The sequence below is a fragment of the Heloderma suspectum genome, chromosome 3 (assembly GCF_057233095.1).
Source record: "Heloderma suspectum isolate Gila_16-S chromosome 3, 16-S_ref, whole genome shotgun sequence".
Lineage (NCBI taxonomy): Eukaryota > Metazoa > Chordata > Lepidosauria > Squamata > Helodermatidae > Heloderma > Heloderma suspectum.
In genome coordinates, this window is record NC_139460.1 from 40,227,000 (window position 1) to 40,250,124 (window position 23,125).

The 23,125-nt window shown below is 45.2% G+C and overlaps 1 long non-coding RNA gene across 3 annotated transcripts in view; it reads left to right on the forward strand.

Moving 5' to 3' along the window:
* Positions 1-1,996: 1,996 nt before the first annotated feature.
* The window catches only part of LOC146349588 (uncharacterized), an 84,163-nt gene continuing 63,034 nt past the window's right edge, over positions 1,997-23,125 (forward strand). Inside the window, exons 1-2 of one of the 3 annotated variants that reach the window (XR_014789022.1) lie at positions 1,997-2,151; positions 4,967-5,107. This is a non-coding gene — a long non-coding RNA (uncharacterized LOC146349588). Of the gene's footprint in view, positions 2,152-4,966; positions 5,111-23,125 lie in introns of all 3 variants that reach the window. The other 2 variants (XR_014789023.1, XR_014789024.1) reach the window with 2 other exon arrangements.

Genomic DNA, 23,125 nt, shown 5'->3' on the forward strand with positions numbered 1-23,125 from the left:
AGTGAAAGCAGAGCTTCTCAGGATGCTAGATGCTGTGCTCATTCAGTACCAATTTCTCTCTCTGTGTGGTTTGATAGTGCAATGATGGAATGCATACATGTATAACTACTTCATGACAACAAAGGACAGATGCCAGGTAAAAAATTTTTTGCAGTCATCCACTGGGCTCACTGATTGGGGCAGTGAATGGCATGAGAATGGGAGGGACTCAGCCAGCACTTCCAGGAGCTCCTGCAAGTGCTGGAAGAGTGTGCAGCCGGCTTCACTCCTGCTTCTTATTCCCTATGCAGAGAAGAAGATGCAAGAGTGAAGCAAACTTGGCTGGCACTTGCAGGAGTTCCTGCAACCATTTGGCATGCTGTTCCCCCAGGGAATCCTCTTGTTATCTCTGATTTGGGATCAGAGATACTAAGGAGATTCCCGCACATGCTGCTTGTTTTCTCATTGGGTAGCCTCCAGGATGGGGCGTTGTCAAGGGTAGGCATGGTTGGGCACCTGCCAAGGCCCCACACCCCAGCAAGAGTCGACTGTCTAGAACCCAATGGAGCTCCTCCTCCTCTTCACTGTAGCAACCTGCTTGTTCATCTACCTCTTGCTCTGGTCCAGGCAATGGTGGTAGTGAGACAGGAGCAGCAGATGCCACTGCCTACTTGCTCACTGTCTCTCTGCCTCTCAGGTGAGCAAGTGGTAGCAATGATAAGAGGATGAGGAGCAATGACAGTGAGAAGGTGGACCCACCAAGAGAGGTCCATTGAGGGTGTCTTGCCCAAGGACCCTCAAAAACCTCTGCTTCTGGGCCAGAGGGCAAGGCTTGGGGATGAGAAGGACTGTGGGCAGGGGACTAAGCAGGACCCATGGAGGGAGCCCAAGCCTCCACAGGTCAGATGGGAAACCTTCATGGTCCAGAGATTCCCCATCCCTGCCTTAATGCAATGCCTGGCCAGAGTCTTGGACTTGAGTAAGGAATGTTAATAGCCCACGATATTCAGGTAATGTGTTTCTGTAGGAGGTAATCGTTAGATAATTGGTCTTGAATAGCTGGATGTTCCTTTCTTAAGACTTCTGAAAGGGACAAAAGCAGGCCTTCCCTGACCCCTTAGCTAAGGATGATGTAATCTAGGTATCTATGAAAAGGAACACAAGGAACAGACTGCAGTCTTCAAGTAGGATACAGACGAAAAGAGCAGATAGTTAAATTTGGGGCTCTGCAAGCATTTTTGGAGACACATCATTCCCTCACTGCCCCAGAAATAATTCAAGATTCTATTAGGTGGTGCTTTGGGATGGGACATGGGAGGGAGTTGAGTCACTATTCAGCACTGAGTTGCATTTTTTAGATGGATACAGACACAGTCAACTGGAACAACAAGAACAACCCAGCCTGGTTCAAGGGGTCAAAGAAACAAACACTTTGAAACAGTTCTTGGAATAAAAGCCTTTATTACAAAATCCATGCACTCATGGAAGAAGCAAATTGCTTTGATTATTAAGAGACCAAGTTCATTTTGCATCCATATATCCTTTCTATTTGACAGAGTGTTTGATGAGATGCCTAATAGAATCATGACTCTTTAGGACTCTTTAATACATGACATGCACAGACAAATGGAGGAATAGCAGCCATCTCCATTATAATTCACATAGCCCAATGATCACAGATAAGATTGGTAATATTGTGGGTGGTTCTGTATAAAAGTAATGGCGCCGAGCCAAACATTCTCTGATTTTGATATTCAAAGAAAGTAGCAAGGCTGCTGAAGGAATGATGAAAAAATAGTTATCTTGCCGAATGGTGTTTCGACTGTTTGGCATCCTTTTGTTCCCATGGCTACTGCTGCTTCTTTGCAGAGTCATTTCCCCCCTCCTCCAGCTCTGCTACATTATTTTTTTCATGAGCAGCTGTGGTGTCATTGCATCAGTCATAATACTGCGATGTCATAAAAAACCAAAACCACATGGATTGCCACAGCCAATAGGATTAAATAGCAGTGTGGGCAAATAAGTCCGATGATAGTGAGGACAAAGAAGGAGGAGGAAAAGGCTCCAAGAAGGCAAGAATCGAAACAAGACAGATGTGTTTGCAGTTAGTGCTGAATAAATAGATGAAAGTGGGAAGAGCTTTCTAACATGAAAATGACCACAGAAAGCAAGGTAAGAAGTTCAGCTGAGCTTTAGTTCAGCCCTGGATACTCATAGAAATATAGGAAGCTGCCTTATAGAGGGTCAGTTCGCATAATTAAACAAGCCACAGGGGCTTGTTTTGATTGTGCGATTTGTCCCTCTATAAGGCAGCTTTCTATGTTCCTATGAGTTCCACAGTGGCTTGTTGTGACCTGTGACATGTGCCAGGCATGATTTGCATAATCACCTGTCATACAAACCCTCAACCCTCCAACAGGCCTTGCCACCCAGGTTCAGGCAGCACGATAAGCTATAGCTGGGCCGTGATAATTAGGGATGGGGGAGAAATCCTCCACGGACCCCAGTGAGGCTGGATTCAAAAGAATCCAGCCCCCCAGAGTCTTGGAGGATCGGAAGACTTACCTTCGCCTCCTGGAGGAATCCTTGACAGCTGGATCCACCCTGCCAGCCAGCTCCGGAGTGCCAGCGATACTGCCGCCATTGCCATATTGCTGGCTGGGCTGATTGACTGCGGATGCAAATGGCGTCCACTATGCCATTTGCGGCCGTAAAGGCCTTAGGTTAAGGTAAATGCAGCCATAAATATTTGCGTAGCCTATCGCGTTAATGAAAAGCACAGATGCAAATGGCGTCCCGGATGCCATTTGCATCCGCAGTCAGTAGTCCCCTTCAGCCAGTGATACGGCATGGAGGCCGTTTCGCTGGCACTTCGGAGCCGGCTGGCTGCTCTGCAGAATCGCCGCAGAGTGGAGCTGGCCAAAGAGGATTCCGGGGGGAGGAATGGAACGGATCGCCTCCCCCCCGCGGACCCCCCCCAGACTGGCAGGTAAGGGATTCGTACATCCCTAGTGATAATACTAATTGTGCCCGGCACATGCTGCAGCTCACAACAAGCCGCTGTGGCTTGTTTTGATCATCTGAACCATGTCACTGTTAGATAAAAAGTTCTTGCTTTCGGTTGGAAGAAAAGGATGCCAGGCAGGCAGCAGTGGATCCAACACTATTTTATTGATCGTTTTGCAAAACAGGTGCAGAGCAGTCTGGACCCCGAGGCACATGTGCAAGAGCCTTTTATACCTTATCACTTCTATTGTTCTTGCCAGTAACCAATGAGACAGTCAGTACATCAGCTTACCAAGCCAATAGCCAATAAACAGTCAATATATCAGTTTACCAAGCCGTTAGTCATGAGCGCGTCAGTATGGTTCCCTTTTTGCTCCGCCTACATTTTTCCCGCCACTTGGGCTCTTACGTGACTGAGGCACCAACAGGTTATGGAGTCTCTTTTTCTAACATCACTGACAGGGTTTGCATTAGGGATGTCAGAGAATTCCGCCACGGATCTCGGTGGGACCGAATGCCAGTGCATTCGGACCCCCGAACTCCATGGTGGAACGGCCTGCAACTCCCCTGTGGATCCCCCCCGGGACAAGACTTACCTGGGGCGGATGTTCTGGGTGGCGGCGGCTACGGTGGCTGGTCTTCCGACCGGCCGCCGCCACCATTTGCAGTCTTGTCATTTTTTTTTTTTTACAAGACGTGATAGGCTACGTAAAGATTTACATAGCCTATCATGCCTGGGTAAAAAAAAAAAAAAATGCGTACGCAAATGGCGGCGGCTACAGCCGCCGCCACTTGCGTTCCCTACTTTTGGCTGTCTTAGTCTACGTAAATATTTACGTAGACTATGACGGCGAAAATAAAGGGGAACGCAAATAGCGTAGTGGGCGCTATTTGCGTCCCTTTTTGATTCGCCATTTTAGCCTACGTAAATATTTACGTAGGCTAAAACGGTGAATCAAAAAGGGATGCAAATTGCGCCCACTACGCTATTTGCGTTCCCCTTTATTTTCGCCGTCATAGACTACGTAAATATTTACGTAGATTCAGACGGCCAAAAATAAGGAACGCAAATGGTGGCGGCCGTAGCCGCCACCATTTGCGTACGCATTTTTTTTTTTTTACCCAGGCATGATACAGTAGCTGCCACCATTTGCGTACGCTGGGTCCCCCCCCCCCTGCCGTGATAGGCTACGTAAATACTTACATAGCCTATCACAGCCTCCGCAGGGATGCAAATGGCTACATGATGGGCTACGTGATGGACGCAAATGGCTACGTGATAGGCTACGTAAGTATTTACGTAGCCTATCACGGCTATGAAGAGGAGGAAGCGAATGGCGGCCGCAGGACAGCTGCCATTCGCAAAGCAGCGCGGATGGGAGCAGGTAAGTGCTCCGTTTTGCGCGCCTTTCGTGGGGTGGGGGAAGCGGGGGCTTTGTTCCGCGATGGATTTCAGGGGGCCGAATGCACTGGCATTCGGCCTCACCGAGATCCGTCGCAGAATTCTCTGACATCCCTAGCAGAGTGTGCTTTTTATTCAAACAAAGAGAAGCTTGCTAATCTTTCCCTTCATGCTGCATTTGTACAAGTGTGACTGCTTCAGAAAGAACTTTCCATTATACTGTCTCTTTTTCATGAGTTTCATAACAGAAGTGTGGTGTAGTGGATAGAGGCCAGCCCAAAGTCACCCAGTGAGATAACTAACAGGAGGTTTGATCATGAGCTGGATGTGGAAATACAAAGCTGAGCTGGGGGCAACTAGTGGGGTGCTGACATGTGTAGGAGTAAGTCACACTGAACTAAATAAGACTTACTTCTGAGTAGACATGCACAGAGTTGGTTCTTTTCTCCATTTAGCCTCACTATATCAACAACAACGCTGGATGTGGAAATATAAAGCGTAGCAGGGAGAATAATACCTCGTGCAGGGCTCCAGGACCAGCATGGTCATTTTAAAAGGTTTTTTCTTTCTTTAAAACAGCATTGCTTTAAACAAAGAGTGCATCGCTCAGGCACACCTAGGACAGCCTTGTTTTGGGAAGCCCCAAGGAGGAGGAAGTGTTTTGGCTGAAAGTAAACAGAAACGGAGGATTTCAATTTAAAAAGAACACCCACAAACAAGGTGGTGAGCACAATTCATTTTTTTAAAAAAACTTATGTATTTATTATCGGAACATACTACACTGTGTTCTTATTCATGAAAGTTCCGCGACTCTTTGCGGACGACGAAAAAAAAGCCGCACGACTGCTGGCTCCGCAGGACCTCATGGTGCTGTTCCTCAGGGGATTCCGTGGGATGGACTAAAGGGAATTCGATCCCATTTCAGTCCGTGGCAGAATTCTCTGACATCCCTAACTACAACAGACCATGGCTTGAGTTTTTCCCCCCTATCCAACAACCCTGTCATCTGGGTTCGGATTACATGGCAAACTATGGCAAACCCCTGCAGTGGGTTGAATATTCAAAATGGCTGCTGGCACATGCCACAACCCACTGTGGCTTAAATAAGCCATGGTTGGCAGCAGTGCAAACTGCCCACTAAGTCAGACCTTTGGTCCATCTAGCCCAGTACTGTCAACATTGACTGGCAGCAGCTCTCCAGGGTTTCAGACAGGAATTTTTCCAGTCCTACTTGGAGATGATGGGGATTGAAACTGGGACCTTCTTCATGCAAAGCTCTACCACTGAGCTACAACCCCTCTCTGCAGGCTTTAAAACCCACTTTTACAGGTGTAAAACCCACTACCAATTCAAACTTATTACTGCATGTAATCATTATAAATAGTCCACACGCATGCCCCTCCCAAGCCTGTTACACTGACTTTTGTGGTAGGAAAAGAGAAGTCATCAGAGATGTAGGCATGGTGACAACTCCTTGTTCTTTCTTCTCTGATTCTTGTTTGCTGAGCTGCTGGTGTTGCTATAAACACTAAGAAATAACGACACTGGACAGGATTGAATTCACAACCACTGCATTGTTCCCTTCCATACAGCCATACGCTAACCTGTTCCACCACAGGAGCACCTCTCTTTGTAATCCTAGCTGTAAGGTCCTCATGAGCAGGGCCAGCCCTACTATTAAGCAGAGTGAGGTAGCCATCTCAGGCAGCAGATGTTGGAGGGTGGCAGCAAGGTGTTGGAGGAGAGAGCTGTGTGCCATGCGGCCTGCCGTGTCTCCCCTAAGCCAGCTTGCTGCCTTCTGGTGCAGTGGAGGATGCTGTCTTATACCTAGTGTTGAAGAAAGATGGGACCTCCTCTGATCCCATGTACAAACTGCCAGTCCAGTTGGCTTTTGTACATGGAATCAGAGGAGGTCCCATCTTGTTCTTCATCTCAGGCAACCTAAGAAGAACCTAAGAGCTTTGCAGGACAGATCAGAAGGCCACAGTGGTCCCAAATACTGTCCTGCCAATGAAACGCAAGCTTACAATTTCAAGTGTGTGGAGGGGAGCAAACTGTTTCATAAAACACCCCACCTCCATTCTGGCTCAGCTCCAACATGTATGCACATAGAGAATAAACAAGATCTGACAAGAAAACCTTTTGCATCTACATGACTCGTTATATGCACTCTGGATGCTTTCATCTCCTGATGATATCACATCTTCAGATTATTCACGCGGACCATCAAACTCATCCATCCCCTTTGAAAAAGCTACAGAGAATCAATAAAGGAGATGGTGTTCCAACAGGCCCTGGCTACTAGGAGTGGAAAAAATGACAGAATAACATTCAGCAGTGTACCTTGATGTGTAAATAGACAGAAGTTGTTCTCATTTCAAAAAATAAATAGCATTAATTCTCATGTACTACAGCAGCTGGACTTTCAGGATTTGACATTTTCATTTCTCCTTTAGTGATATAAGCTAAGAAAAATCCTGCTGGAGTTAATGAATTTAAACTCTTCCCATGTTGAGAATATGAGAGAATAAAACCTCACAGGAGCCAAATATTGAGAGGGTTTTACCCTTAAGGTGGCCTAAAAATAATTTTAACTAAGGGTGCAATCCTATGCAGGTTTAGACAGAAAAAAGTCCCGTAACTCCCAGCTTTCCTCAGCTAGTCATGCTGGCCAGGGAATGCTGGAAGTTGCTGGACTTTTTCTGTCTAAACATACATAGGATTGTGCCAGCCATACATACATACATACATACATACATACATACATTTATTTATTTATTTATTTATTTATTTATTTATTTATTTTGCTTTGGGCTGTAGCATGAGGCAGTTAGTAGACAGCCCTATTAAGTCTAAACTGGTCTACTTGGGAGAATTTATTCTATACTGTCTGAGGGTCAGTGGATGACTACTTGAAGAATCAGCGTGCATGTAGATGGAATGCAAATCCTTGCACTTTTCTTATTTGGATTGGGAGCCCATCTTTGTGTCTCCATTGGGGAATTCAGGTGCAGACATACAGTCACCACCCACTGGCCACTGCAGTGATGGGTGGCTGCCTGGATAACGCAAACTGATTACTTTGCTCGCCTCCCAGCCAATCAGAAAGTGGCTAGAAAGGAGCAGAGTTGACATGGGAGAACTTTCTCTTTGCTCCACCAATTCAAGGACCCAGCCATTGTGCTTTTGGCCTGCTAATCCCTACTCATGCTCTGTGCAATATCAAAACTGTCTAAGCTGTCTTAAGCTATTGGTACAATTGCTATGGATTCAGAGTTAGCTGTGGTTGTCAGGGCTGGGGAGGAATTTTTCCCAAGACGGTAACTGGCCAGAGAGGTCTTGCTTTTTTTGCCTTCCTCCTAGCAATCTTTATTTGATGCTGGGCTGTTTTCACTTTTTGCCACAACTTTGAAGGATGTTGCAATTGTTGCTAGGATTTCAGGCAGGCTCCTTGGTCAAGAGAGCAGGGTTGGGCTACTTGCTGCCTCACACAGGGAGATGTCCTCTTAAGGAGCCTCAGGGGTATTGACCTGGCCCAACTCACCTCAGGGGATAGCGCCATTACTATCAGGACCAGCCCAACCTATCTTGCCATCCAAGGCAAGAAGCCCCTGGCACCACCCACCGGCCGTCTTCCTTCCCAGGTGCAGGAAGCTTGCCTGAAGTCTTGCGAGAGCTCACCCGAAGTCCCACAATAGTTCGGTGAACCTCTTCTGAGAACTTGGGCGAGACTCCGGGCTAGAGGGCAGGTGGCTGCTCCAGAGAGCCCCGCTAGCGACTTTATTGATGTGGCAAATGCTATGGCGGAAGAACAGCTGGCAGAGCTCTCAGGAGAACCTGCTGGAGAAGGTGGTGGGCGCTCCTGGCAGGGGTTGGGGGGAGTGGTGCAATGATCTTCCCTGCCTGCCATCTGAATCATTTGCCTCACTATGCCTAATCAGAAGGCTGGCCCTGATTGCTATGTCCCCAGGTATGTGGGCAACAGTTGTGGGTAACAGTTGTGTGCTATGCCCCCAGGTATGTGGGCAACTCTGTGACAGTTGAGCTAGACGTGGCTGTGGCCTTGTTGACATGACGAGCTGGCAGAAAGGGCCAAGTAGCATATGGGTCATCATGAACCAGTGGAGGCTGGTGGCTCTGATGTCAATGGGGTGATGAATCCGCTCCAGGTTTCAGTCAGAACCAGTCAGAACTCTAAAGGAGCTATGCAAAGTGCCTTGGATAGCTCCTTTAGAGTTCTGACTGGCTCTGACTGAAATCTGGAGTAGATTCACCACCCCACTGTCATGAATCAGATCCTGTCATGAATCAGAACAGGAATATAGGAAGATGGCTTATTCCAAATCAGACTATAGCTCAGTATTGTCTGCACTGACCAGCAGTGGCTCTCCAGGGTTTTAAACAAGTGTCTTTCCCAGCCATACCTGGGTCCTGGAGATGCTGGGGGCTGAGATTGGAACTATTTGCATGCAAAACAGGTGCTCTACTACTGAGCCACCGACATTCCCCAAGAATGCCGTGCCATGCCTTGCCTATATGAAGCTGTGTCCAATAATAGAAGTGTGGCCTGTGTTCACACAAGTCCAAGGTCTTGTCTGTTCTTTTCCCCATGCCAGCTATTCCCATCTGCAGCCAAAGACATTTATTTCATTCAAAGCTAAACATAGTTTTTCAAGTTCTAGCTTTGATATTCTGCTTTTTGTTTGTGTAAAGTGAGGAAAATCGACCCACCAGAATTTCAGGCAGAAATTCAGGAGGAGGGAAATTCAGATGCATCCCAAGAACAGTTCATCATCTGTATAGATTTTTTTAAAACTATAATTAACACCATGTATAATTAACTCATGGCACCCATTGCCAATTAATGCTGTGAAGGTTAAATTATTACATTTTAAGGTTTAGACAAATTAATAAGGAATACGTTTAGCAACAGCTCTTATTAGACTTGATAATTAGAAATTAAACAAGGGGGATCTGCATCAAAATGTTGCAGCTTAGAGTGTTCTGTTCAGGATTCAAGCAAGTCAACCATGCCCTTTTCCAGGATACTGCATTCGGTTCTGCCTTCCTCTCCCCCATCCCCAGTTTTCCATTCCTCCCCGCAATGGTCAGTCAGCAGTCCATGCCAACTGCTGTTGGAAAGTCTGGAGTAACTTACAGCAGAGTTGCTTTATATGGAGAAAGTGTGGCTTTCTCTATATAAGGCATTTAGTATTGGAGGCAATACTAGTATACAGCATTTAGTACTGGAGCAATAAACACTTTTTTAGAACCAGTTTAAAAGAAGTTCAAATCAACTTTATTAGTGCTTTTATACACAACATCAGAGAAGGCTACCTAACACTGTATAACTACAAGCACCCCAACTTTTTCCTGCAAACTTCAATCTTCTACTCACTGTGTACTTATTTATTTAGCCTATTTTTATCTTACTCCTCAGCCAAAGAGGCTCCCAGAGTGGGTTACAAATAATCAATACAAGAAGACAGTCCCTGTCCACAGGCTTACACTCTAAAAGACATGACACACAAGGAAAAAGGAAGAGGAAAAGAAGAGGGGGAAAAACAAGACTTTCAGCAAGGCTGGTGGAGTGGCCCAGCGTCCGCCTCTCATTTTCCTCAGCACAGTCTGCTGGAATGAACAATGACCTTGGGTGGGTGCAGCCAATTATAAGCTACTGACTGGACCATCCTAGGAAAAATTCCAAAGAGCAGACAAGAGTGGCATCGTTGTGCTCTGCAGTGGAGTCTGGTGGTTCCAATGTCAGTGGGGTGCTGAATCCGCTCTTGATTCAGTCAGAACCAGTCAGAACACTAAAGGAGCTATCCAAGCTGAGAAGTACCTTGGATAGCTCCTTTGAAGTTCTGGCTGGTTCTGACAGAAATCGGGAGCGATTTCACTGCCCCATTGACACTGGAGCCACTAGACTGCACTGGTGCTGTATATTCCAATGCTCATGAAGTACTGGTACTTCAGGGGAGAGCGCTCACCATCCATGACTACAGACTGGCCAGATGTCGTGGGCGACGGGTTGATTGCCCCAAATAACCTTTGACCCAACTGTCACTTCAGGTGGTGAGATGCCAGGGATATTTTGTTTAAAAGGCAGATATGTGCGTCGCAAAGATATTTTGTTTAAAAGGTACAAATGACTTTGCAGCCTGACGCTGGATTCCCTGAGGGTTTTCCACTGAAGTTATTGCTTGAATGTCATCAGAATCAGCAGAAGACAAATACAATCCTTACACTTTTAAACAGGGTCATGCAAATGTCATTGTAGTTACAGTAAACTATACAGATTCCCAAATCCTTTGCTCTTTGGGAAGAACATGAAGAAGAGGAAATGTGCACAGTTATGCTTAGCCAGTTGTGGTGTAATGGTTAGAGTGTTGTACTGGGACTTGGGGATCTGGGTTCTAGTCCCCACTTGGCTGTGAAACTCACTGGGTGACTTTGGGCCAGCACTGACTCTCAGTCTAACTTACCTCACAAGGTTGTTGAGAAGATAAAAGGGAGAGGAAGAGGACCACGTAAGTTGCCTTGGGTTCCTCACAATGGGAAAAAAGGCAGAATAATGAGAATATACATATAATAATATTTTTTAAAATTATGCTTAGTCAGTTGTATTAGAGATGGCAAAATCAAACAAATGTGTTGAAAGCAGTCTATTTGAATAATTACCCAGCATTTCTGAAAATCCTTTCACTTATATGTATGGCAACAACCACTTTATTTTGAATATATATGTGGTACTACTATAAATTATGTATTTATAAGGAGGTACAGTGCTATTATGTAGAGGGGGAGACACCATTGGCATCTTTGCTTTGTTATTTATAACATTTTAATCCTACCCTTCTTATAGGATTCTCCCTTCTCCCATTTTGACCTCATGGCAATCCTGTGAGGTAGCTTGGGCTGACTGATCCACGATCAGCAGTGGATGTTATGGCTAAGTAGGGATCTGAACTCATAAGAACGTAAGAGCCATGCTGGATTAGACCAGGGGTTCATTTCATCCCGTATGACCCCAGATGGACAAAAAGAGAAAAATGTCTCTCTATCTACTTTGTCTATACCATGCATAGTTTTGTACACCTCTGTCATGGTCACAGTCATGGAAACTCAGGACTCGATCTTAGTCCAACATTCTAACCACTATACTATATCAGCTCACATACTTGAGATTAAAGAAAACATTTGTGGCTGTCTATCATAGCTGGTAGTAAATAATGAAGTGACACACACTATACTGAATCTCCAATAAATGTTCTTGATCTTATAACCAGTTAGCGATACAACAGTTATGCTGGAGTGGCTGGAATTAAAATAGCTTGATTCTATTCATGACATCAGTAGGGCTAGTAAGGAACAAAAGGTCATTGTTCATTTCCTTGTCGCAAGGCAGAACCATACCTTGATCAACTTCTTATGGATAAACATCTGCAATCCTAACTCAGTAGAGAGTCAGAATACTACAGAAGGATGCCTGAAGAACAAATTCCTGCCTCTGATTCAGGCAAAGGGACATAAAGGAACATGTAATGTGTATTCCTTAGATATTATGGGTCAGTTCAGAAATACTGATCTAGTCCATCTCATGGAATGGTGTACCACCCCCATTTCCTTCTTCCTGATGGGGAGAGCACTTCCAAGTTATGATACATAAAAGTTATGATACATATCTAACCCTGCCAACTGGGTCAGACAGGTCACAGATTAGTTCAAATATTTTACCCTGTGTGGCTCTAAAATCATAAAGTTGCTTCAAGCAAAAAATAAATAAAAATCCGACAGGTCAAATATTCAAACAGGTATTTCGTCACAAATTTATAAAACAAAATAACTTGCATCAGCATCAGCATCATATTTATTTATACCCCACCTTTTTCCCAGTACTGTATTAAACAACAGTACAATCCCAGTTTCTTCAGTACCTGTCCAAGGGGGTACACTGCACACAAACAAAAAGGGAATGTGTGTGGAATCCACCAGAGCAACGAAGCAAAAGAACGAAACACCACAACATGCTTTAGGAGTCTTCAATCCAATATAAGTTCTCTTCTCCCACAAAGATGCTGAAGAGAGATCCTCTTAATGGTACTGCAGTTTGGGCCTATAATCTCTAAAATTACAGACAAATCTCAGTAAATCCTAGGCCACAGGCCTTTTCCCCTGTGTGGAGTTTCTCCTGCTGCTAGCTGGGCTGACTGAGGTATTTTGGGCACCCCCCCCCCGCCATAGGTGATGACATGGAAGCCGCTTCAGCAGGGTTACACATAGGTCAAAATCATGCCATTCGTTCCTGGGTTTTATTTGGGAATTTACAGCATGGTTTTGGCCTACATGCATAGTACTGTATTTGTGTAGGCCATAATTTAGCTGTTCCCACAGAAATATGCAGGGATAGTGGAGAGAGTTAGGTGTACCACATGGTGGAGTACAGATACATTTGCTCCCACTCCGCATGATGGCACATCAGCGTTATGCAAACTGGCCCTATCAAATGCAGTGCAAGTAAGGGAGGGGCAAGTACCCTAGAAATTTAAGCCTTATGTCATAAGGGAATAGGGCAGCAGGGATAGGCAACCTTTTCGGGCCCACAGGCACATTTGTCATTTTTCTTTTCAAGTCCAAGGGCACGTTTGTCCCACTGGCATTTGGGCCTTTTCCCAAAAAGGCATTTTCTTTTCTCCCCCTGCCCTTTCCCTGGATTCTCTCTTTTCTCACCCTTCCCCTTCCTCCTGCTCCTCCTCCTCTGGAATTCCTCACCACCACCACTGCCCCGCCACCATCTCTCATGTCTTCTTCTTTCCCCCCACTTCTGCTACCCCTAAGTTTTAAGCACAACAAAATTAGACGGATGTTTCACAGGATTTGGTCGCATATTATGCACCCTGTAAACAAAGCTACCTTAAACCGACTCAGACCATTGGTCCATCTAGCTTAGTATTATCTACATTGATTGGCAGTGGCTTTCCTGGGTTTCAGACAGGGGACATTCCCAGCCCTATATGGAGATGCTGGGAACTGGACCTTGGACCTTCTACGTGCAAAGTCTATGCAATACCACTGATCTAGGCCTTCCCAAAAGAAGTAGTTCAGTGGGAGAGGCCATGCTTCATTTAAAGAAAGTTGCAGTTTCAATCCCTAGCATCTCCAGTTCAAAGGGGCTGAGATAGCCAATGCTGGTAAATAACTCTGCCTGCCACTTTGGAAATCTACTGCCATGCAATACTGGCCTAGAAGGACCAATGGTCTGGCTCAGTATAAGGCAGCTCTGTAATTAGCAATGGCAATGTTTGGATATACAAAACAATGGATTATGTTGCACGGGAAATGGCCCTGAATCATTCTACCATCCCATTTTCTAGTTCCTCACCTGTTTCCACTTCCTAGCCATAAGGTATTTCTAGTAGCTGCTTTAATTCAGTCCTGCGCTTCAGAGTTAAACTGAAATCTGTATAAAAAGCCAACGAGGGGGAAAGGGACATGTTCCTGCAGCTGTTCCTGCTTATCACCTTTAATCTTGAATACACTCTAGAATGTGTGCTTCCGACAGAGGAGGAGGGGGGAGATCTATTTTTGTTTGATCTGAATATGAAAGTAATTTGTTGCCATAGCAATACATTTCCATCCTCAGTGTTGTGAATGCGATTGTTGATTCTAGGACTGGGGCAAATGCAGCCATCCTTATACTGCATGTGAAGTATCACACTCCACTAACCTTTTCAGTTGACAACTCTATTTACGAACTTGTTGTATTTGTATTTCTGCCAGCTTTGGGGTTCTGTTACATGACCCTGGGTCCAGGCCAGACTTTCTGCTCCCTGAAACTGGCAGCCATTTCTGCTTGTCCTCTTCTTGACATCAGCTCTCCAATCCCAACATGAGAGCAACAAACATGCTCCTCCCTTGCCCTTACAACCTGGGGTTTCCAAAGAAGCCCAGCAGCATATTTTCTGACCCCACAGTTCTTTGTGGTGCATTAAAATCCTCATAAAAAGATAAAAGAATGGAGCTTGCATAGCATCAGTGTGGATTGTGATCTATATTTGAATCATTATTCAAACCCACCCAGCATGTTTTAAGGAATGTGTTTCTAGCATCTTTTATTGTTTCTCAAATTGGGTTTCTCATTCCCTTCCATTTTGCCAGCCAACTGTAAAATAGATAAAGTGTTAGTTTCAGATGCTTCACTGAAGGCAAATGAAATGAATGCATTATGGGCATGGTCAAATCATTATGGAGCCAATATGTGTGTGTTAGAAAAAGACTGTCTTCTTATTCTTTGACTGTCAGCTCTTTGCTGGACCTTTGAGCTATTAGTCATAACGATTGAGCCCACCGGACACACATGTCCAGTGGCAGTGTACATCTGTTAAAAAGGGAAGTCGTAAAACATGGTTAAGAGAGTCACATAAGCATAATTACAAAAATAAACATGCCGACATTATCTCACTGTACATCTGCAGGTCACGCTTCTGCTGTGTCAGCTAGCAGCTTAGTCGGTTAAAATGTCTTATCACTAGCAAAAATGTATAGGGGCCGGAGGTATAAAAAGACTTATGCTTGCCTAGCTCGGGGTCCAGACTGCTCTGTACCCGTTTTGCAAAACGACTAATAAAATAGTGTTGGATCCACTGCTGCCTGCCTGGCATCCTTCCTTTCAACCAGAAGCAAGAACTTTTTATCTAACATGTGGAGGCAGCCCCTAGCCAAAGCAGCAGGAAAGTCATGCGCCAGACCAGACTAACAACAGAGCACCTGAGCCTTGACCCTTTAAAAAGCCACAGTAGCTCAGAGGAGGGGAGGAGCCGAGCGGAGTTTGCCTGACTCAGAAATATTAAAGTCATCAATTGAAAGTAGGTAAGGTGACCACTTATGCCAGGAATGGGGAACCTCTAGCCCATGGGCCTAATCCAGTTCCCCATCCAGCCCATGGAGCCTCCCTGGATTCCTCCAGGAGGTGGAGCTTGAAGGAAACTCCACCAGTGGAGGCTGGTGGCTCCTATTTCGGCGGGACCGTGATTACATTCTGGGTTTTAATCAGAACCAGCCAGAACTCTAAAGAAGTGATCCAAAGTGCTGAACCCCATCCCCAAATAGGTTCAGCATCTTAGATAGCTCCTTTAGAGCTCTGGCTGGTTCTGACTAAAACCCAGAATGGAATCACAGTCCCACCGAAATCAGAGCCACCATCCTCCATTGATCTCCGCTGGTATCTCTAATCACAGTTCAGAGATAACAGTGGGGATGTGGGTGGTGTGGGACTCAGCTGCCACTATATAACCCTATTTAATAAGCATTGTAATTTACCAACACCTATGTGAAGCCTCAATAGGTAGTCAAATTTCAACAGACAATGCACAGTTCATAGACAAGAAAAGTTCAGATAGCAAGGTGCCTGGGGCCTCATCCTGAACCCTTGGATTCAAAATCAACATTTGGGCAATAACTTCATTAGGGCTAACCAAAATGCCGAAAGAGTGTGCAAGCTTTCAAGTTCTCTAGAGCCCTTTATCAGGCTAGGGTGGTACAACAAGCAGGGGATGGGGAAAGAAACAGAAAATATCTCAGAATGTGGCCATGAGGCCTGCAGTTTAGACTCAGTTTCTCTCAAGATCGAGATTGCAGAAGGAATAAATGAGTCAGTGAGAGGTGCTGCAGGGATCAGATGACTCCTAGAAGTCTTGGTACGGTGGCCACTTATGCACTGCCAACAAAGAGGGATTGCATCACAAAAAAGAGGACACCGATCCTCTGCATAATATTTGCATATGCAAATATGTGTATATACATGTGTGTGTGAAAATGTAGAAATAATAACTATAGTTTAAAGCCTGCTCAGTCTGCTCTCCAGGTGCTAAGTGTTGATGAGCGACTTCAAGGCCCCTGCTGCTCTCCCTCCTGATGGTTCTTTGACTTTAAACCAGACTTGAATAGAACAATCCATCAAACAGAGGACACCTTCAAATAGAGAACTGTCCTCTGCCAGCTCTTCAAAGTAGAGGGCTGCCCTCTCTAAGGTAGAACATGTGGCTACCCTAATTCTGGGACAAAGAAGCAATGGCCAAGCCCCATTTCTGAAAGCAGAATGGCTAGTTCAGATTAGGGACAGTGGAGAAATCCACAGTGGATTCAAATGAGTTCGGATTTCTATGGATCCAGCCTGCAGAATAACAGTGGACCAGCTTTTTCTGAATTGCGTGGATTCTGACTTTTCCTGAATCACACAGACTTGTGGACCAGATCTTTAATGGGGCGGGGGGATTGCACAAATGCATGCTTGTGCTAATGCACATTTGTGCAAGTGGAATGATATTCTCATATATCCCTAAAAAAAATCTGAATCTCTCAGTGAGCAGATGATGGAATGAAAGACACCTGGCAATCCGTGAAATACAGACTGAACGGATTTAACAAAATCCATACATCCCTAACTCAGATTCATAGACTCATAGAATCATAGAATCATAGGGTTGGAAGGGGCCTACAAGACCATCGAGTCCAACCCCCTGCTCAGTGCAGGAAGCCTCATTCCCAGGCGGTCTCCCATCCAAGTACCAACCAGGGCTGACCCCGCTTAGCTTCCGAGATCAGACGAGATGGGGCACATCCAGATGCAGAAGTTGCCATTTTAAAAATGGCAGATCCCTGAAACCAGAGCCAGTGCACATCCAGGCCTCAGGAGCTGGTGGTGGCGGGCGATGGCAGCGATGATGATGGTGGAGGCGATAGCAGTGGCGGCGGTGGCAGTGGAGGTCACAGTGTGGGTGGAGGTGGCGGCAGAGGTGGCAGAGGCGGAGGCAGTGGCGGCAGTGGTGGTGGAGGGGGCATTGGCGGTGGCAACAATGACGACAGTGACTCCTCCTTGTAATGGCTGCCAGCACACGTCCCAAGGGCCCAGGTAAGAAGCTGGGGGTTTGCGCAGCATGGCGGGGCCCTCAGAGGGCCCCCCGAAGCGGGATTCAGCCATCTGAATCCTGCTTCGGGTTTGAGGCTGAGGCAGATCGGGGGGGGGGGCCTGGGTCAGCCCAAAGCAAATTGGGCCTGCCTTGAAAGCCTGAAAGCAGCTTCTGAGTTGGTTCAGGGGGTCCATGAACAGCCCTAGTCTGAATTCAAAACTTTAGCAGGTTTTCACTATAAAAGCTTTCTAAGTGATAAACCATTCATAGTATAATAAGTTCCTAGGATACTCTTGCACTTTCCCCTCTATTTTGTCTTGCTGAAATGACAACTTTGCAGAAACAACTGCACTGGTGGTGAAAGCAAGGATCTTGATTAATGGTGACAATTGTCAGGAGCGAAGACATACTGAGCAACCACCACAACTGCCTTTTTTTAAGGCATCAAGACTGACTCCTGAAATTATGTCCCAGAGGAGAGCAGCAAGGATGGTGTCTGACTGCTGAATGTACAAGCATGCAGTCTGTCATTGGAATGGAATTCTCACCTCAAGGGTAGACATGGAAGTCAATGGGGTTGCGCCACTTACTGTATCTGAGAGGACACTTCAAGGCTAATAATTCACTGTATATTTCACACTGGGGGAAAAATCCTGTCAAGAAAGCAGCAACGTCAAAATGCAATCCACCCGGGGAAGTAACAAAACCGGCATGCTAAGACAAGCCAATTTTATCTCTAGGAGGGTGATGATTTTCCACTGGTAGGAATGATTCTTTAACCTGATTTTAAGGGGAAAGTATTAACAGGTGGGGACTGAAGTGCCCTTGCTGTCTCCAAAACTTTTTATGTTAAGATATATTTTTATATGATTATAATGTATTTTCAAAGTGGCAGTTTGGAGATTGCCCCCAACATCAGGCTAATATATAACAGAGCATTTCACTTTACTGCCCCCTTCCTGCACAGTAATATCTGTCCATCCATCCATCCATCCATCCATAAATCCATCCATTTATTCATTCAAATTTCTGGAGAAAGAATTTGTTACTGCTGAAATGATTGTCAGGATGGTTGCATTCTGTGCCAAAAAATCATAAATTGTATGTTGCTCCAAATTAGTGGAATGTATTGTCACTGCGTTTCTTCATGGTGAGTCTTATCTAGGCAAGGACAGGAGGGATAGGAGGGTCTGGAGAACCAGTTGTAGGAGTGTAAGACATAGGAGCCCTATTCAGGCATTCTATATGTGTATAAACCAGATGCGTGAGGAGAGGGAGCACTCCGGCCCTGCCCCCCTCTCCCTTGTCACATCTGTCACCCTCTACTGGTGGAGAGTGAATTTCTGAAGAGGAGAACCTGCTGTATCCATGGAGACTCTCCACACAAGCCAAAAGACTGGAAAATCAGCATTTTTGCTCTCATGAAGAGCCTCTACAAATACAGGAGGCTATCCTCTTCAGACACCCTCCATAAGTACAGAGCGACAAATGTGGTGGAGGAGAGGGGTGGGACTGGAGCACCCCTTCTCCTCATGCCTTTGTTTTACCTTTGTTTATCACATAAAGAATGCCTGAATAGGGCTAGTGTATAACCATGGGAGCAAAAGGAAACTATACAGGCAATACATGTAAATGGAGCATTTCTTCTTAAGCTAGATAGATGCAAGTATGAACTTTATGGAATGAACTTTATAGACTCCTGTACCTTTATAGACTTGAGCAGAAATTTATCAGAAGACATTTTCTGAGAAAATTTCTGATTTTTTTCTACCTTCCCCCACCCTTAGAAGAAAAAGGAAGCCACTTTGCAGAAATTTCTCTACATATAAGAGAAATTTATCTCAGCCCTTATGTGCCTGCCTAGTCTCCATGATTATTATCAGAGGGAGCACTTCTGAGGGTGGCATACGCTCCTGAGGTTTTCCTAGGGATGTCTAGGTTTTGTGAAATCCATCTCATGTATATTTCATGGATTGTGTGGCATCATTCGTTCAGGCATCCATTCACAGATGGATTCCAATCCCCCCCCACTGTTCAGAAAAACATGCAAATGATTCCACAACAGGGATAACAACAATTTGTGTAATTTATATTAGTACGTAACATTTAGCATATTGTCCCCCATTCCATTCAACTTTTCCCCGTGTATATTTTCCAGCATGGCATATGTCTCATAGAATCATAGAATAGTAGGGTTGGAAGGGGCCTATAAGACCATCGAGTCCAACCCCCTGCTCAATGCAGGAATCCATGTCAAAGCATTCCTGAAAGATGGCTGTCCAGCTTTGTCTTGAATGCCTCCAGTGTGGGAGAGCCCACCACTTCCCTAGGTAATTGGTTCCATTGTCGTATTGCTCTAACAGTCAGGAAGTTTTTCCTGATGTTCAGCTGGAATCTGGCTTCCTGTCACTTGAGCCCATTATTCCATGTCCTGTACTCTGGGATGATCAAGAAGAGATGCTGGCCTTCCTCTCTGTGATAACCTTTCAAGTACTTGAAGAGTGCTATCATATCTCCCCTCAGTCTTCTCTTCTCAAGATTAAACATGCCCAGTTCTTTCAGTTTTTCCTCATAGGGCTTTGTTTCCAGTCCCCTGATCATCTTTGTTGCCCTCCTCTGAACCTTTTCCAGTTGGTCTGCATCCTTCTTAAAGTGTGTTGTCCAGATCTGGACAAAGTACTCAAGATGAGGCCTAACCAGTGCTGAGTGGAGGGGAACTAGTACTTCGCATGATTTGGAAGCTATACTTGTATTAATGCAGCCCAAAATAGCATTTGTCTTTTTTGCAGCCACATCACATGTTGCCTCATATTCAGCTTGTGATCTACAAAAATTCCAAGATCTTTCTCACTTGTAGTGTTGTTGAGCCACGTATCCCCCATCTTGTAACTGTGCATTTGGTTTCTTTTCCTAGGTGCAGAACTTGGCATTTATCTCTGTTAAGTTTCATTCTGTTTTTTTTCTGCCCAGAGCTCCAGCCTTATCAAGATCACTTTGAATTTTGTTTCTGTCTTCCAGGGTATTAGCTACCCCGCCCAATTTTGTGTGATCTGCAAATTTGATCAGCATTCTCTGCACCTCCTCCTCCAAGTCATTAATAAAAACGTTGAAGAGCACTGGGCCCAGGACTAAGCCCTGCAGTACCCCACTCATTACCTCTCCCCAGTTTGAGAAGGTCCCATTGATAGGCACTCTTTGAGTCTGATCCTGTAGCCAACTGTGGATCCACCTGATCGTTGTTTCGTCTAGCCCACTTTTAGCTAGTTTGCTAATCAGGATATCATGGGGCACTTTGTCGAAAGCTTTGCTGAAGTCGAGGTATATTATGTCCACAGCATTCCCACAGTCCACAAGGGAGGTTACCTGATAAAAAATGAGATCAGATTTGTCTAGCAGGATTTGTTCTTGGCAAATCCATGTTGGCTTCGAGTAATCACTGCATTGTTTTCAAGATGCCTACAGATGGATTGCTTTATCATCTGCTCCAGAATTTTCCCAGGGATTGATGTCAGGCTGACTGGTCTGCAATTTCCAGGTTCCTCGTTTCTGCCCTTTTTGAAGATAGGGACAACATTAGCCCTCCTCCAGTCATCTGGCACTTCACCTGTCCTCCATGATTTCTCAAAGGTAATAGACAGTGGTTGTGAGAGTTCTTCTGCCAGTTCCTTTATTACTCTAGGATGTAGTTCATCTGGCCCTGGAAAATTGAACTCATTCAAAGAAAGAAAAGGCAGAAGCACTCAATTCCTACTTTGGCTCAGTCTTCTCCCGAAAGAGGGTCTATGACCCCACTGGCAAAGGCAAAGTACAGGCTGAAGGGCAGGACTGCAGCTTGAGACTGATTGGCATATGGTCAAGGAACTTACTACAAATATCAATAGAGGATACGAAGTGGAAGTTAGAGAAGTTGCCAGCAGTCTGGGCATGAACGTCATGGCCAGACTTGCTTTACAGGGATGCCCCTGCCTTAGGGTGGCTCCCTCCTATGTTGGCTTCCACAAGTGGCCAACCTGGTGGAATGTCTGAGCCTTGCCCCTAACGTTTCCCACTTCACTCTGCAACGGACTCTAGCATCTCTCAAGTCATGCCCCTTGCCCTCCTCTGAATCTTGAGTTCTCATGGTAGAGGAATGGGGGAGCAGTTCAGCCTGGGCTATCTGTGCGTCAAAGTCCTGGGAAGAAAGTCTCACCATATCTGGGCTCACTAAGGAGGGTGCCTCCCTCTGTTCTTTCTGTTCCCATTCTTATTCCGAATCTGAGCTGCCAGACATCTCCACATGTTTAGATTCATTCCTGACACCCTCCAGTTTCTCTACCTACAAATAGGGTGAACAATTTCGAAAGGCCACTTGTGCACAGATTGTGTAGATGAAGGAGTTTGGGCATGTGAAGCTTCCAATACAGCAGGTGTGGAACATGTGGCCTTCCAGATGTTGGTGGAACTCCCATCAGCCCTAGCCAACACAGCCAATGGTGAGGCATGATAAGAGCTGCCATCCAACAATATCCAGAGGGCCATGTGTTCCTCACCTCTGATACAGGGATGAGAGAGGCCAACATGCCTTCTGAAAATCACTTCAACACAACTATTGTTGTGAACTCTTTCTGAGCCCAATTCAAATTGGTGAACTATTGTTGATAGGGCACAGAAGCCCTGCCTTCCTTTGCACCTGGTTACCCTATTCCTTCTTCATGGATTCCAGAAAGCAAGCACGTTTCATAAAAAAAAAAAAAATGCAAATAATGGGCCTGTAGTTCAAGCCAATAAGAATGTATTTGCATTTAAACTTACTTTTAAATGAATCCAAATTCTGGGCAGTACCAAGAATGAAGTCACTACTCATTCCAGAGGCCTGCACACACAATCATGTTTTAAGAAGATAAGCCTTGAGAATTATGTAAAATTCTCAGCATTTGAAAGAGTAAATAGTGCTTTTCAACATAAAAGGCTTACGCTAATGCATTGCTGAAACGGAAGAACTAAGCAATTGGAAAGTTGAAAAATAGAAAGCCTCAGGCTGAGTGAACTCATATATAGTTGGTTCAGGTATGAAAGAGAAGACAGAACCTTCAAGTAGTTTACTCTTGCTGATCCTAGGAAATCCAGGATAAGACAATGTATTTATTTATTATGGGTTGGATCCAGATTTAGGTAGATGCAACTGGGCTGATGGAAGCTGACTTCCCCACCCCCTCCTCTCCACAGCAGCCCCTCCAGCCTCCTGAAAGTGCTACACAGAGTGCTTGGAGACCCAGCTGAACGGGGTGAGTTATGGGGGCGGGTGAAGGAGGGATCCCCCAAACCCATGTGGATTCATGCCATAGAAGGCAGATCCTGGATCCAACCCATACTTTTTAATCTTCCCAGTAACAAAAGTTCATTGAGCAGATCACATAAAACTAAAAGAATAAAATAAAATACAAAAAAGCAACCAACAGCACAGAAAAAAAACAATGAAAAATATATAAAAACAGCCAGAAAATCTAAAATCCCTGGGAGAAAAGAAAGGTGATAGCAATATAACAGTGTAGGTGCCAAGTGAGCCTCTTTGGGATGACATTCCATAAACAGGGTGCCACAACTAAGAAGGCCCTCTCTCTTATAGCCACTTGCCTAACTTCCTTTGATGGGAGCACCCGAAGGAAAGCTTCCTAAGATGATCTAAGGGTCCAAGCAAGTACATACAGGATGAAATGTTGCTTTCGATACTCTGGCTCCAAACCCTTTGGTGCCTAAAGGTGCAGTCTTATGGGGATGGCCATAAGTCTCCAAACTTTAGAGGCTTATGGCCATCCAATGCAGTGTGGGAGGAGCAGCAGAGTCAATATTT